Source organism: Agelaius phoeniceus, chromosome 4 (assembly GCF_051311805.1).
Source record: "Agelaius phoeniceus isolate bAgePho1 chromosome 4, bAgePho1.hap1, whole genome shotgun sequence".
Classification (NCBI taxonomy): domain Eukaryota; kingdom Metazoa; phylum Chordata; class Aves; order Passeriformes; family Icteridae; genus Agelaius; species Agelaius phoeniceus.
In genome coordinates, this window is record NC_135268.1 from 4,133,896 (window position 1) to 4,150,719 (window position 16,824).

The following is a 16,824-nucleotide window of genomic DNA, read 5'->3' on the forward strand; positions in this document are numbered from 1 at the left end:
GGAGGGGCAAGGAGCCTCACTAAACCACTCTGTGTGAAGGCCTGGGTTGTCAAAGCCTGCTGTACACTTTGGAAAAAAATATGTGCAGCTCTGTGACATGTCTGAGCAAACCCTCACTTACCCAGCTGGCTGCTCACATGCACGTGGGGAGAGTTGGATCCTCATCTGCAGGCTTCCCTCTTCGGAGGCACTGGCCACAGAAAAACGCAGGCAGGGCCTCTGAAGGAGCCTGTTCTGAGATGTTCATGGAAACAGCACTTAGTGAAGATGATGACAGACTACTCATGTCCCAGAGATCTCACCAGTACCTGCTTTGGTCACCTTAGTATTTCTTATTTGTGGGCCAAACCCCAGCCACCTGCATTACCTTATGTGATGTGCCTGGTTCTCAGTGCGCTTCTTGTGACAGACCTCTGTGACCCTCAAGCCCAGTGCTCCTGCCAGCCACATTCCTCATCTGTCCCTTCCACAGCCCCCAAGTTTCCCTGCAGCTAACCCTGAGGAGCAGAATTCTCATGCACATTGCTCCCAGATTGACGTGGCATCCCTTCCATGAGCTGCCAGGAGGTGGCCCTGAGCTCTGTTTTAGCATTCAGCTATGCACAAGTGGCCCTCACACTCCAGATGTCTGGGAATTTGCCCTGGATGTAACACAGGAAGAGTGACTTCTGAGTTCCCATTGGGTAAATACAGAACTGCTTTCTTATCCTTTTAATCTCAACATGATGTTGAAGCTTGGGGTGCTCTGAACACCTCTTTGTGGTGGTTCATTTTTCAGGTGTCTTACCCTGCCTGGCTCTTGTACTCTTGAGCTCTCTTTTATACTCTATCTCTGTCATAAATATCTAAATGCTTTTCCTTCCTCTGTCTCCTAAGAACTAATTTGTCTTATCTAAGAATATAAAAAATAGGACATTCATGTAATTCCCATGGAGATAGGTTATTTTTCTGCAGCTGAAGGCTTTCCAACGCATTTTTATTTGTCTTATATTTGATTGAGTGTAGCAGGAATAGGTTTTTTTTCCTTTTCTTTTTTTTTTTAATTTCCATTGTCTTGTACTTCACAAATGCAGTATAATAATCATTCCATATTCTGTCTCAATCAAAAATCTAATCACTCCTTATTTTCTTATCAGTCTGTTCTCTCCAGCATAACTACATCGTTTGATATGTTGCACAGTGTTGGGTTCAAGGACTGTTTTTAATGGAAAAATATTAATATCCTTTGACTAGTCCAGTCTTAACATGTAGATGTTTTTTGAGAATTATTTGGTTATAAACTTTATTTAAATAGAACCTTGAAATTTTGGCCATGCTTATGTTGATATGTAATCATCTTCCAGCACAAACCACTAACTAAAGGGCTTTGACTTTGAAAGAGTCATTTTCACAGATGAAGATCATGCTTGCAGAAGAAAATAATAGGATTCCATCTTTGTCTTAAATAAAAATCAAGCTAGTTTCTATATTTTCTAAATTTACTTCACCTGTTCACAATTACAATTTTCATAATGAGATTTAATTGCCTAGGAAACCATTGAAAATTTTATCCCAACTAAATATTAACATCTTCCCCTCTTCTAATTCACAATTTGAAAAGATTCTTTGCATCTTTTAATTGCTTTCTGTAGATGTGTATATTAACAAATTGCACCTATCTCCAAAGATAAGACCAAAAGAGATGTGCATGGACTTTTGGATGTGAGCAACTGGAATCTAAAGTCTCTTTGCTCTAATGTCACACACAGAAGATTTATTCTGCAGTCACATTTTCTGAATTAATTGAATTTTTAATTTTGTGGTCCTAAATGCATCACTGCCTGGCAGTTTTCCAAAGTGCATTGTGATATAATGATGCCTGCATTATGGAAGTTTTTCAAGTGGTCTGTGCTTAACATGGGGACCTGTCTGCACTTAAAACAAGAACCAAATGAAATTATTAAATATTATTATCACATATTCTTCCCAGAATCACATTTTTATTAGGGTGTGATGAATAATTGCTGGAACATTGGCAGCTGAAATTTCTAAAGTGATTGTCAAATAGGAAATAAAATGGAAAATGGGAAATAAAATGTGCTATTTATTGCAGGTCAAGATAGACTGCCTTTATATTCTACCTAGATAAAAGTTCTTAGTGATTTAATTTTCTGTTTATTGTCATCCAGATGTTCAAAGTACTGACCCAGCTGGTGTGGAAATTTCATTTTTTCCAGCTTATGATAATGAATTGAATCATAAAAAACAATCGTAAAACATCTCCATATTGCATCCATGGAGATTCACTAGGATGATTTACACTAAATGGATTTTTACGTGGAATGGGCTTCTTTTCCAAAGTTCAGCAAGAGTCAAGACTACATCCGTACGTGTTTAGGAGCCAAAAATTGTAAGCAAAGGAGAAAACACATCTGTGTGTGGAAGTTTTTGAATAATTGCACTATTTGTTTAATGATATAGCTGATGTTATGAGTGCTCCTGGAGAGAACAGCAGAGCTGGAGCAGCAGGGATAAGGATGTTTTGCTTCAGGGAAACGTGAAATGCTTTGTTTTGTCCTAGTGTGTTCAAGAGAACTGCATTTCCATTTTGGCTTCAAGAGATCTCCCCTTTTAAAAAGTGAAATTCTCTTTCACCAAATAATGCTGGTTTAAGAAATTAAAACTTTTATTTATTTACTTATTTACACTTCAAAGCAAAGTAGTTTGCTCACCCATGTTGGGAACAAAGCTACTCACTGAAGCTGATTGGAGTTTGCAAAGGGTTTTAGTAAGTCCAAGATTTCATTTTTTCAGTCAATTTTGTATTCATCAAGAAATTTCATGCATCTCTAGCTATAATGTTTTGGTTGCAAGTTTGTTGGGTTTTTTTTAATGTGTGTTTACCACCCATATTGCTAGAGTTAATAAATAAACACAAATTGATTTATGGCTTGTTTTGCTTGGACAAGCTTGTGAATAGAAATGTTGTATAGGATTTAATTAAATTCTTTCTTTCCTCCAAGGATGACACTATCTAAAACAAATTGATAATTTTGTTCAGAAATTGTGCTCACACTCTGTAGTATAACGGATACTCTTGAGATAAACTGACATCTGGGGTAGATCTTCATAAGAATGGTTTCCAAAGTTCAGAATGGAAACTTTTAAACTTTCAAGCTGTCCTTAAGTTTTAATATATGCCTGGCTTAGTATTCCATTTCAGTATTTACATAAATTCTGTCTTTTGAATAACAGATGCACCTCAGCAGATTGTAAACCTTTTCTTGATACATTTTGGCAGCAGCTGCAGGTCACATCCCTTGCTGAATTTCTAGATTGTTCACCGAGGTCAACATTCATCAAGTTTTTTCTACTACACTTTAAAGATTTTCCTCTCTCTGCTCTGGAAATGCAAGTGTTATTCTTTTCTCTGAAATTCCACCAATTTGTTATTTGTAGGCATGGCTTGAAGAGGAAGGAGGGATGAGGAGACAGTGGGAGTGAGTCATTATTTTGTTGTAGTGACTCTATTCCAGCCAGTCAGTTTTACCCCATAGCTGCAGACTGCAGTGCTATCCATGGCAGATGCTCAGAAATGAAAAGCTACATCTTTTTTGCTGCTGGTTAATGTGATGTAGCACAGATGAGAAAAGAGGTTTATATATTTACACCAACTTTATCCTCTGACCAAAGAATCTGACAGTTTAAAGCTGTGCCACCTCTCCCAAAGGTGTGTGCAGGTTGGACATGTGTCCATCCTATTTATCAACAATATCCAGAAATACAGGAACCTAACTGTGCTGAGGATTCATGTAAGGATATTATATAAACACCTGTATTTTGTGGCCAGAAAACCACTCTGTTAAACTCACCTGAGGGTCTGCTGCCTCCTTAAGAGGAGTGTGTTGGAGTGGATAAGAGGACCAGGTCCCTCATGTCTGAAAAAAAGTAATGGCATATGACTAAAAAAACAGAGATTTTCAGAAAAGACCTTGATATTTTGGTCATAATTCAATAAATATTTTTTTTTTTTACACACACAAATACATTAGGCCAGTACTGGCTGCTTCTGCAGTCCCACCCTTAACACCAGCCTTCTTAAGGGCCAACCTGCTTGCCTTCTTTCCAATTCTGAAAAAAATCCCTGAAATCTCTGCCCCTCAGATTTTTTCTTTTTTTTTTTTTTTTTCTTCTTCAAAACAGAAGAAAAGAGGATAGTTTGTGGTTTTTTATTTGATAGTTTGGGGATTTTTTTGGTAGGCCATCTAGAAAAAAAAAAATTCAAGCGGAAATTATATGAACATAAAATTGGTTTTGACACATTTGGCAAATAGTAGTGTTTTTAAGAAGCCTGCTCTGAACCCTGTTGGGTAAGCAGCCACTTGCTCAGCTTGAGTAAAAGGATTTCTTGCCAGAAAGCAGAAAGAAAAGATCACCAGCTGGGGATTCATCCTTTCCACTCATATTTTCTTTGCCTGTGACTCCCAAAGTGTTTGGTGAAAATGGCAATGTTGTTGTACTTTTACAACCAAAGCACAGGAGATTAAAGTGAAGATATGAAAACACAAATGCTTGAAAAGTTACATTCCTGGAAAAGAGAGACACAGAGGAGCTGACAGAGAAAGCTGATGCCCAGGAGTACATGAAGAACCTTCAGAGGGTTGGTATTTATGGAAAACAAAGCACTTTTTTAGGAGTCTAAATTACACACTAAGCAATGGCCCCAAACTTTTATTACATTCTAGGAAAAGATCAGGAAAAAGAACATAAAATACTCAGAGTTATCTGTACTAAATATTAGACTGTATATTATATCCTGTCTTAATGTTGTGGAGAAAACCCAAATGGTCTGAATTACTATAATTTTTTAAAAACTAGAAGCATAATCGGGGAAGAAGTTTTTATGCTGGGCTGCTTTTTAGCTGGGTTGTTTCTGAGGAATTAAAAAGAGCTGAAAATCTCATATTTGGCATTGCATAATCAATGGTTCAATGACTGACCAAATACCCATCATTCTGTTCCATTCATTAGATTATGCCATACACAGTCAGGTGGCATTTTTCCAGAAGCTGACATGTCCTTTCATTGCTAAAAACCTTGGTTTGGAACGGAATGGAGTCAAGCACAGGAAGGAAATGATTATGGAAACTGTAAGAATTTGAGACCTCAGCTATCTTCAGACGCAGCAAAACATTTCCTCCTGTTATCAGCAGGTATGTAATTACTGATCAGACAAACAAGCCAAGAAATATTTCAAGAAGGTATTTGGCTTCCAGAAGCTGATTCTGCCATCAGAGTGCTTGTCAGACATAAGCACAGCATCATGCTGGCATATTTTGTCTCATGACGAGAAGTAAAAGGGGTGAATATTTAGAGCTTGGGCTTTTACTGCCTATTTCAAGGGACCCTACTGAAAGTCTTTGCACCCTTAAAAAATCTTTTATTAAAAGAAAGATAGGCTCCAAAGGACACTGTTAAACTAATATTTTTCATTTAAATGGCCATCACATTTGCCATTTTTTTGTTTAAATATCCATCACAATTTAAAAGGATAAGATTGTGATGGATACACCTGATTAAATTATCAGAGTCTAGGAATTTTGAGATCAGCTCAGGTGCCAAAAAAATGCAAGCAATTAATAAGTTAAAATAATTTTAAAGTGTGAAAGGCAATTAGAAGTACAGATGTGATACTGATGCACAGAATTTTCCAAGTCATTGGAGAAATTTAAGTGTGGCACTGACTGTGCTGAACCTTTACACAGTAACAATGTTTCTTTCAGCTGGAAATTCTGATGTCAAACATAAAACATTTGCATATCTAAAATATATTCTAGACTTTAAGCCACTTCAAATACAGCAATTTCCAAATAAAATTTTGAATTTTATCCTATATAACAAATCATTTTTGTTCTCTTAAAATAATATATTGTACAATTGAATATCAAAATAATAACAGTATTCTTTTGCTAGAGTGACAGAGCAAACGGACGTAAGTAAAAATGTAGAATATTTACTGCACAGAAAGAAGAAAATGTGTTAGGTGTGGATAATAGTTATTTAACTGTGTTTTCAGTGGAAACCACCTCTTTCCTGAATAGGGCTGGTTGTTATTTGTACGTGCATCCTCTTAAATTAAAATGACCTTAAAGAATGTTAAGTGAAAGCCAATTTTAATTAACTACAATTTGATCAGTTAATGTTGGAGGAGATCAGCTCTATATGGAAGTAGTGCAGGGCTGAATCTGCAGAGAGCACATTTCTGGCTAGCACCACCCCTCACTTACAGGCACCCTGCCAGCTAGCAGGGGTTTTTGCTCCAAGATTAGGCACATCTCTTCCTTAATGGATGGAGGGGAAGAGCTAAATCAGCTCAGAGTAATGTCACTGGAGAGCAGCAGGCTGAACTCTTCCAGGGAAAACCAGCAAGATTTCAGCTGTACCCCTGAGAGTGAGGCATTTCACTCTATTTAGGTTTCTCTGCTGTGAATTAAACATCTCTAAACTGGCTAAAGGAAATCTCAGGTCTATATTCAAAGCAGTCACCTGAGTGTGGACCTGAGAAGTGTTGGTAACTGAGAACCTGCCAGGATTTGTGTAGCAATCCAGTAAATCAGTGCAATAAGTATTCAAACACAGCCACATTTATATGGAGACAGAATATCCAGCCAGAGACCTATAAGTATAATATTTCTTCCTGTGTACCATGCAGTAAACTGTCTCACTATATAGGGCAAAACAAAATCAAATACTTCTGCTGTCACAGGTCTTATTTTTGTAAGTAAATCTTCACTTCATCCAGTGTAATATTTTTAAGACAATGATCATGGAACCGTGACTTTTCAGCCCTACTGACAAAGCCTGGAAGTCACTGAGTAGGTCATGCAGATCTGTTTTTCCCTGAGGGCACAGACTGCTCAGTAAATCTGCTTGGTCTTCTCACTTATGCATTGAACTTAAAAAGTAAAAAAACCAAGAAACCCAACCCCCCAAAACAAGTAGCACTCCTGCTCAGAGGATGCTTGGAGGGAGTTATTCCAACTTGTTCTTTTTCCCACTTACCTTCTATGGGAGGAAATATTTATGGAGGAAACAAACTGGAAAAGATCACAAAGATCCTGTCACACAGATTTCCTGGTGTTATTCTACAGAGGAAGAGGCAAAAAATTCTCTACTCAAATTCCTTTCTCCATGTAAACAGGGGGAAAAAATATTGTCTTTTGTCAACATTTTGTTTTTCTCACTTGTCACTATCTTCAGAACTATTCTATGAAGATACAATTTTTTAATCACAACTGGTGTGTTCAATAACAAAAATGTTCCTTTGGGTATGCACTTGTATTGTGCTGAAATGTATTGTTTGCTAAGTGGCCTTATCTATAATTCAGAGAGTATTTGTGTGCTTTGGAAGATCATTTGGCAAAGTCTGTGAAAGGAAGTAATTTAGTTATTTGGCTGCATTAAGGATGAAATTAATTTAAGATGAATTAGAACTTTTAGAGAAGGGATATGAAAAGAACCCAACAGCCAAAGTTCTTGGCTTTGGAAGAGGTAATTAGCCAGTACTGGAAAAGCCTTGATGAACATGCAGTTGGATATCCATTAGTGGATCTAGAGTGGCAATTTGAGAAGGTGCTCTCATTCCCTGGTGAATGCTTGTAGCCTGTTTCAGTGACAAAATAGATTAATTTAAATTACTGCTTTAAATTTTTCAGGGGCAGACTTCATTTCAGTTTGAGTCACTCTCTCCTCCCTCTTGTTGCTCCACAGCCATAAAAACGTAGAGATGTTGCAACCCAAGCACCCAAGTGAAGGCAAAGCTCCATCTGAGAATGCCTTGGGTTCCAGAAGGTTCAGGATCACAGCATGAGCTTAAGAGACTGGCTGTTGAGAAGACACTGGCTGGTAAGTCTGCTAAGTGAAGATACACTTCACAAGCATTTGTTTTGAGAGTCATTTTCGGAGTAGTGATGAATCTGTGCAATTTTATTTTCACCTCAACAGGACATTGGACATTGCTAAGCTGTTTAATGTATGTAATGTTATACCCTGTGATAAAAACAATGCATTAGGGAGATGAGTGAAAAAAAGAATGCGTCTAAAAAAGATCCTTAAAGATAGGCCAAGATTGTTTGCATTTATTTTAATGATATCCAAATGGTCTTCTAACTAAAGATATTAATAATTACAATGAGCAATAAAACTCTAGAAAGAGTTAAATTTACTGGCAGGCTTTATTCTCCTTCAGTGTTCTGTTTGACATAGTTCTATAACCTATTCCCTTCCATAAATGTCAATTTCTTTGTTTTATTTTTTAAAATTTCTTCAATGTCTTAGCTGTGAGGACAGACAGGGCATGGAAATTGTCAGGGATATATCATGTTTTGTATCCATGTGCCCATGGTTTTCCTCAGGCTAACTGAAAGGTCAGAAAAGATGCTGCAGGAAGACTTTAAAACAACAATAAATATGGAAGCTGTTTCAGAGGGTGGGACTGGTCTTCTGTTTGTCTGATACTAGAGGCACTTTTGTGGGCATGTGATTTGTCAGTGTTATAAAATGATGGAATCATAATGGCCTATCCATCTCCTACCAAGAAATAAGCAGCACTAATAAACTTAATCCTCAGTGCAGTCCAAACACTATTTCCAAGGGCTGTTTCAGAAAATATAAACACATTAAAGAATAGCCAGAAACCCAATCCGCTCAGCAATCACAGATTTCTCAGTTGTGTGTTGAAGACATAGCAACCCAAATTACCCTTGAAATGACTCTATTTATTTCAAGTCATACCCTTTTCCCAGCTGTATTTTTAGACATCTTCATACTAGTAGTACAAGAGCTTGTTCCAGACAAGGACTTAACTTAGGTTTATGTTAACATATAATTTGTAAAAGTTTGCAATAAACATCCTTCTCTGACACTGGCAGAAACTGTAGGAAGGAAAACACCGCCACTAACTTTGGCTACTTGCTTTGATTCAAACCTCATTGTGTGATGTTTGTTATGAGAGCTCCAAAACTGCACAGAAGTGATGAATTGTTGTGTCACTAAGACCAGAATTTCCAAAGCAGCCTCGTCTTTTTAGATTTTGGCTTCCAACATAAATATTCACCAGAGGCCTGGTGTTGGATCGGGAAGTGTGCTAGCAGGCTTTCATTCAGAGAGCAAGAAATATGCAATGCATGATTCAAGACCTTAGGCCTGAGCTGGCATCCCACAATGCACTCCCTGAAGCTGATGAAATGTTAGGGTGTGCAGGAAGTGCCAGCTGAAGTCTTACAAATAAACACTTAGAGAATATTTATGTAGATATGGTAAACAGAAAAGGAAAGTGACATATGCACATGCTGCTGGTCATTCTGAAACTGCTGCTCTGCACAGGCCAGTTTTTATATGCTTCAGAATCACAGCACCATCATTATTTTTCCAATGCTGAGTGAGTTTCCCCTCTGTTAATCACACAGAGTAAAAGCAGGTCTGTAATCTCAGTTCAGCTGCATTTGGAAACAAGTCTTGCTTCTAAAGATGGAAGGAAACTAGACAGCAATCTATTTCTCTGCAGAGGCATTCAGTTTTTCCATGGTCAGTCTTTTCTCCACACTGACCAGATTCTCTGCACTGGGTAAAGTTTTGGATTCCTTTAAAATACCTGTTTATCATTGATACAATTCAGGGTGCATCAATGACTTTGAAAGGGTGTTCCAGAAACTGCTGTGATATTGCAGTCTGTGTGAGTTTTGTTTTATTATTTAAATCATGTAGTTGTTCTGGTCAAAATTGCTTGTGATGCTGTTTGAGACATTGAGCAAGCTCATAATGGGAAAATCCATTTCTCTGAAATGCCAGCACTTTAAATAATTTAAAGCTATTCTCCCTGTTCTACCAAAAGGAAGTTTAATCTATTACTTATCTGTCCATGAAGATACTGTTCAAAGGTATTAGACTATCTTGAATTAATAGGGAAAAAAAGTTGTTGGAATAAATTAAATATTTCCATATAATAAATGGTGGCAATTTAATAATTAGTGAGAAGCCTTGTGTTTATAGATTTTTCATAACATAGCATATGAATAACGAAAACAGAAGGTTTATTCAGCATACAAAAGCCAATTTTAGAGGAATAACAGATGGTGAGTGCCAGAGCCAGAAGAGAGTGAATAATTTTTAAAAGCTTTGTGTTCATGTAATTGAATGAATTAAATATGAGAATTCACAGAAATTCAGGTGAGTTAGATTCTTTTCTCATTGACAGTGGATAAATAAAGACCCTTCTGTTTCCCTACATGTACACACATTTACTAATGTTGGAATTAACAGCATCACAGCCATGCATTCAACGAGCCTCAAGCTTCAACATGACTTAAAATGATCAGTTCCACTTAACAAAGTGTTTATGTGGGGAAACCAAATAGCAAGAATCATTCCAAATGGCTGAAAAATGATGAGTATTACCTTGTTAAGATTTGTTTCATAAGCATGACCAAAGCAATTCAACAGAAGAGTGCCAGCATGTCAGGAAGAAGAGTGGGAAGATAAGTAGGAAGAGGGAACGACTGATCTTTCCATTATTACAGAGCTTGGCAAAGCTGGAAATAGTTCCAGCTTTTCCAAGTCGTAGTATCTCAGAAGATAATATTCTTTTAAAGAAACAAATTAATTTTAAAACCCTTTAGGAACAGCACCAAGGGCTGTGTGTGTCCATTTATACCCACTGAACTGCTGTTCCTTTGAGGAGTTTCAGCACCCTGGATGCTGGGTACTGCTTTGTTTTAAATCATCTCCGCAAAGGTTTTTTGCAATCAAATAATTTACTTTTATAGATTTTTTCTACCAGAGGGAGGCTGTGTCACAAGCAGTGCCAGCCAGCACCTGCCTGAAATATGGAGGCCACACTTCTGGTGCTTGCTCTTTGATTTCTTTCCTATGGCTACCTAAATACAGAAACAGAACTACTTCTGATCAGCATTTCCACCTAAGGTCTGGAGAAGATAACCTGATAAAACTGGGGAAATTTACATGACCAAGAAGCATGTGCAGTGTCTTTTTCAAATATAACAGTAGTTAGGATCTCCATTTTTGCAGAGAGACAATACATACCCATTAAACCTGCTCATATTTTCTGCCATACCACTGGAGATAAAACAGGCACTTGACTGGTTTTATTGAGGTCTCACATTTGATCTGTTTCCACTTTTATGGTGGGCTGTTTTTCTGTGTTAAGCTCATATGTAAATGGGGCAGCTTTCATAGAGTTTTGGACGTATGTGACCAGCCATTCAGTCTCTAAAAAACAGCCAGTATTCCCTTTGTTTTTTACTGCTGTAGGTTTTCATTGGGTTGGTATCTTCCTCTTTACAAGCACCTTTCTGTCAGAGAAACAGAAGACAGCTTTCTCCTGCCTTCCTGGAAAGTCCTGCATGGAATAGACTCCTGCAGGTCACAGGACTCACAGGAGTAACTCAGTCAATACGGATATGCACATATTCCACTCTGACCCCTGTGTTTCTCACACGGATCTGACAGCCTCTTTGGGGAATCTGAATGGCTCAAAATATTATTGATGGGCTGCTGAAGGTCTGCCTACAGTTTTTGTAGAGTCATGAGGGAATTGACTGTGCACTCTCTATTAATCATCTTGTGGCTGAATCTCAGCTGATGCTGAAGGCTTCAGCCCCACATTTTAGCAATGAGCTCAAAGGGAGGCTGGGGGCAACTGAAAAGTAGGATCAGGTCACTGCTCTATCCAGTGGTAGTTTGTGAAAATGGCTTCAGAGTTTGTGAAAATGGCTTCAGTGGTCTGAGTCTAAATTTTACTGACAGAATCTTAGTATCTCAAAAAAAAAAAAAAAAAAAAAAAAGCAAAGTAAATCCTAGTCAAAAGTTCAGGAACAGCCAAGGTTTTTAAAACAAGAAGAGTGAACTTGTCTCTTCCCAAGAGGTATTCTCTGTACATCAGCAATGAAATGCAAGGGGGCACATTGATGTTAGCACCACCCAGGCTGTCAATAAAGACCTTCTGTCCTCAGAAATACCAAATCAAGTTCATATGAATTTCCCACTCTTCCAAAACCACTTTCCCACTAGGAAGCAGCAATCAGAAAACTGAAGAGCATTCCCTCCTCACATCTTGGCAGTCTGTAAGCACTGTGCCTGTCACAGCATTCCCAAGAGGCCTCCTTTACCATCCTGTCTCAGCTCTGCAAGCAGCTGCTTCCTTTTTGTGCAACAGCTCTTGGAGCTCTTTGCCTTTTGAAGACAAAGCACCAAAAAGCTGGCAAATAGCTACATTCTGTTGGGAAGATGAAATCCCACTGCGGATGGAGAGGTTTGCTTAACCTATAAAGTAATTCTTGAACAGCTATTGCGTTGGCAAAATTCTAAAATCTAACTGAGTTTGATTGCTCTTGGCTTCTCCTAATTTGCTTTCTTTAGGGTTGTTGCTGCTCCTCACTCTGCAGATGTTTGTCCCATTACTGTTCACAGGAGTTAAATATACACAGATATATAAGAGGACCATCTACTCTCAATATTACAAGGTCAGCTGAAGCCTGGACCTTTTACTTTCTCTATGCTCCACCAAGAGAGAACAAAACTTATGCAAGACTTCCTTAGGGAGCACTGGGCCTGAGGTTTTTCACAGTGCATAAGGCTAAAATTCAAATATGAAGCACAGCTGTTTGGACAGTAATCTTGGACCTCTTTGTTTTGAACTCCAGTGACCCACTCAGCCTGACCAACACATGAAACTCTGAAATTCCTGCAGAGCTAATGACTGGGATGTGAAATTGCCTGGCAGGCAGTGACCAGTTTAGGATCCTCTGGGATTTGCAGGTGGAAGGGCTGTTCTTTCCCCTTCTTTCCCCTCACTCACATTGCTCACACACATCATTCCATCTGTGTGCAGGTTTGAACCTCTGTCCACCACCCAAACTGCTGACCCAGTGATCTTGTTGCAGATGGTGACGTTCCTCCCTTCTGCCAAGGACAGGTATTTTTAAGCCCCTGGTAACAGGTAAAATAAAAAGGGAAGCAGTATGGCATAAACCAGTCAGTCAGTTTAATTAGAGACAGACCTCCTCTTTTAAATACTTTCTAAATCCCCTGGGTAGTGCATGTATTTTGAAGTATATAATACATAATAAAGTGCTACTTAAACCTTTCCTTTGATTTAGCTGCAATTCCACAAATATTTAGAATTCCAGCAATGAGTAACTTTGCAGAACCAAGACAGGATATGCTGCATTAATAACCAAATGTTAAATAAGTTGTTAAAAAGATTGGCAATGGCTGTGGTGGCTTGGATGAGGTGGAGGCTGCTTGGCTGATTGGGCTTTTCTTGGAGTCAATGATAGATCCTCTAACACCCCCTTACGTTTAGAGTCCAATTCTAAATCATCCACTTCAATATCATCTTCTTTGCAAAAATTATATGTATTTTCTATATTAATGCCTGATCACAACAAGATAAAGGGTATCTTCTTCTGTTCTGACTGTCTGACCTTTCACATTAATTTTGCTGTTGAAAAGCACATGAACTGCTATGGAAAGACTGTGGAAAAAACCACAATTTTTTCTCTAGTGATATAATGAACATCTTTGTGCATCCAAAATAATAGGAATTCCAGTATTTGTGCTTACTATAAAATACAGCAAGCAAAAATAAAGTAAATCCTGATTTTGTAATACAGAAATAATTTTGACTGCATCTTTGGCTGGGTATGACATGGAAACTGGTGACTGTTTATGCTTTGCTCCTTTTTTTTTTTTTTTGTCTGCATAAAATCCCAGTCCCACATGAGAAACAATTTATTTATCCAGGAACAAACTATTACTTTTTTGGGGACTGGCTTCTAATGAGCTGGGTAGTAAGGCTGTTTCTTTTCAGCCAGAAAAATGCAAGGAGTATAAAATCCAGATGGACAGCATATGATGCTGGAACCAGCCACGTCACATTGATTAAAGGAAACCTATAGGAAATTGAGTAAAAATCCAAACACCAGATAGTGAGAGCAGCAAACTGGCTGCACTGTGGGGTTTCATCACAGCTCTGGCCTCCCCACACCTCACTGAATGTTAACCTGTATTTAATATTCATGAAGGTGTGGGAAGGCAGGCAGGCCTTGCAGAGGGATGGAGCAGCATCTGGAATCCCTAGGCATAACTGCAGGAATGTTTATTCTTCTTTGTTTATTATTCTGAGTGTGTCCTCTCTCCCTCTTCCTCTCTTTGTCTCCCTTTGTGTAATAAAGCTCCTCTAGGCATATAAAGTAAGTCATCTGGAATTGTGCAACTCCTTCTGCCAGGAAGCTTGAAAAGCCCCTCTCCTGTGTAGAGAGAAAAATGCGGACTCTTCGCAACCACTGAGAAATTACAGAAATACAGCTTTTGTCTTTGGCTTACATTTAAATAGCTCAGTGCTGTGGCAAATCATTGTGCTTCTCACTGCTTTAAAAAAAATCTCATTTCATCCTGTCCAAGGGGTTATGTTTATTAAAAATTAAAAAAAAAAGGAAAAGGCATATTTTAAAATAGCATGAAGCCTGCAAAGTGCATTAAAAGGCCTCAGTGTCAGAGGTGCTTTGTGTGCCAAGGGGTGCAGAGAAGGAAGAGGAAATAAACAGAGAGGAGCATCTTTTAGAGCCGCATGGCTAGTGAAATTTCGTATTTGTTCTTTGGGGAAAGGGCAGAGTCGCTGCTGGTTGGGTAGGAGCCGGCAGTGTTTTTATTGGCAGGCGAGCCTGAGTGGCTGAAAGGTGGCCATTAACACCCTGACACGAAGTGCTGACAGGGCGATTATAAGATTAACACCCTGTGTTATATTAACAGTGTCAAAACCTCCCCTCACCTGTCAGGGAGGAGTAATGGCACCAAGGAAAACATTATAGACAAACGGAGATTTTAACCTGAAAATACCACACAGCTCCTCTTTCAAATTGCTGTAAATATCTACGTGACCTACAAAAGCCCAAGAAAATATTTCAAATAGATATATGTGAAATTTGAATACATATTCTTTCAAAAGAATATATTTCAAATCAATTTTAAATTTTAGTTTCACAAGTGTGCTTGGCCACTTGTCTTGCCGTTTTTATTCCACAATTACCCCACTTCCACTGTATGTGCATATATTTTGATTATATTTCATATTGTAAGCAATAGTTCTGTATGTCCTACATGTTTGTCTGTAAGGTCCATAGATAAAAGGCATAAAAACATATTCTTTATATAGAATTCAGTTTCTAAACAAGATCAACCAGAGTCAAGGCATCCAAAAGGCCAGAAAGTGCTAAGGTGTTGCATAAGAAAAGTTCAGCTGCTTTAAAAGTCAGATTTTGGGGGTTTTCAGAGAGTTGCAATGCCAACAGATCATGAGAGTTTAGAGGTTGTTGAAGCCCCTTAACAAAGATCACTTATGACCTGTCACAAATTACTGAAGTGCCAGCTGAAAAGTTCAAACGTCTCGGAAGCAGATCCAACAGAAACATTTAATAACTAAACAAGGATAAAGGATGGATTTATGAGCACTGTTTGGTTTGGGGGTTGTTGGAAGACAATGCAAAAAGCTCACAAACACTTTCAGAGCTTCTCTTATGCTCTGCAGAAAACAGAGTATTTATTATAGCAACTGATGAGAATTGCCAAAGGTAGGGAGTTTCCAATAAACAGGATTCTAGTTTTAGGAACAACCTGTTAAAGTATTTGTATGTGTAATTTTATTGCATCATCTGCTTTGGCTGACACAAAGGTCTCCAGGGCAATTCTGAACTTTCAAGTCATCTATAGAATTGAGTGTTTTCATCTACATATCTTTCGTACTTCAAAAAATGGAAAATATTACATAATTGAGAGAAAATTATGTTTCATCATGTTTTATTGATGATATTCAGGCAGTTTTCCATGCTGACAAGAGCCCCAGAATATTTTCTGAAATGTCACAAATGCCTTTAGAGATTTTAGGCATTTCAGAAGATTTCTTTTTAAAAATGAGGAAGAATCAAAAGACACTATCAAGACACTAGGGTATTCAGAAACCTAATTTAGACCAAGATCAGATGGCCACTAAAAAGACACTCAATGCAGTTTTCAGGGATTTTAATTAATATATTATTCACTTTAATTTAATATTTAATTGATATGTCACTTTTAATTAATATACAATTCACTTGTTTGCCAATTGAATGACAGACTCGAGCTATAAAAAGCTCAAATCTGCTGTCTTAGCTGCTCAGCAAAGGTGTAGTTCACTGTGCTTTTCTTAGGAGGCTTAAGGCAGTTTGTGGGAACCCTGTGTTGCATTTTTCTACCTCTGGAAGCAGGCAAAACTGTTTCAGAGGAAAGGGAGGATACTGCAGCTCTTCTGTCCTCTTTTTTGGGTGAGACAGATAAACTCTTTGAGAGCTGCATCTGCCAGGGAGCACTGAGAGGGGATTTTGGGCTTGGTGGTGTGAAAATCAGTGAATAGTGCACGGCACAGCTTTGCTGTCTCTGAGCTCTGAATGGGAGCAGAGCACCAGGCTGGATCTGCTAATCCTGATCCCTTCCTTTCTGCACATCTTGGGGGTGATAAGGAGAGGTGATGGGTCACACTGCCCCAGCCCCAGAGCTCCTTTCACAGTTGCAAATCAAGAGACACTTTGGCAAAGCTGAGGTGGCAGTCAACAACAAAAAAAAGCCACCACACAATGGAAGCCACCAAATTGTTAATAAACTAGGAAATCATGTGTAGACATGAAAATGGGAGGGGAACTACCTAAGACCTTATTGACAAAGGAGCAAAGACATAAAGGATGACCTTCTGTGACCACTGAAGGGATAACTTCATCAGGATATATTTGTGCCAGA

At 38.3% G+C, this 16,824-nt stretch overlaps 1 long non-coding RNA gene across 1 annotated transcript in view; it reads left to right on the forward strand.

Moving 5' to 3' along the window:
• LOC143693909 (uncharacterized) overlaps positions 1 to 16,824 on the forward strand; it is a 185,343-nt gene that overhangs the window by 150,820 nt on the left and 17,699 nt on the right. Inside the window, exons 7-8 of the long non-coding RNA XR_013181910.1 lie at positions 5,011 to 5,192; positions 7,750 to 7,884. This is a non-coding gene — a long non-coding RNA (uncharacterized LOC143693909). The remainder of the gene's footprint in view (positions 1 to 5,010; positions 5,193 to 7,749; positions 7,885 to 16,824) is intronic.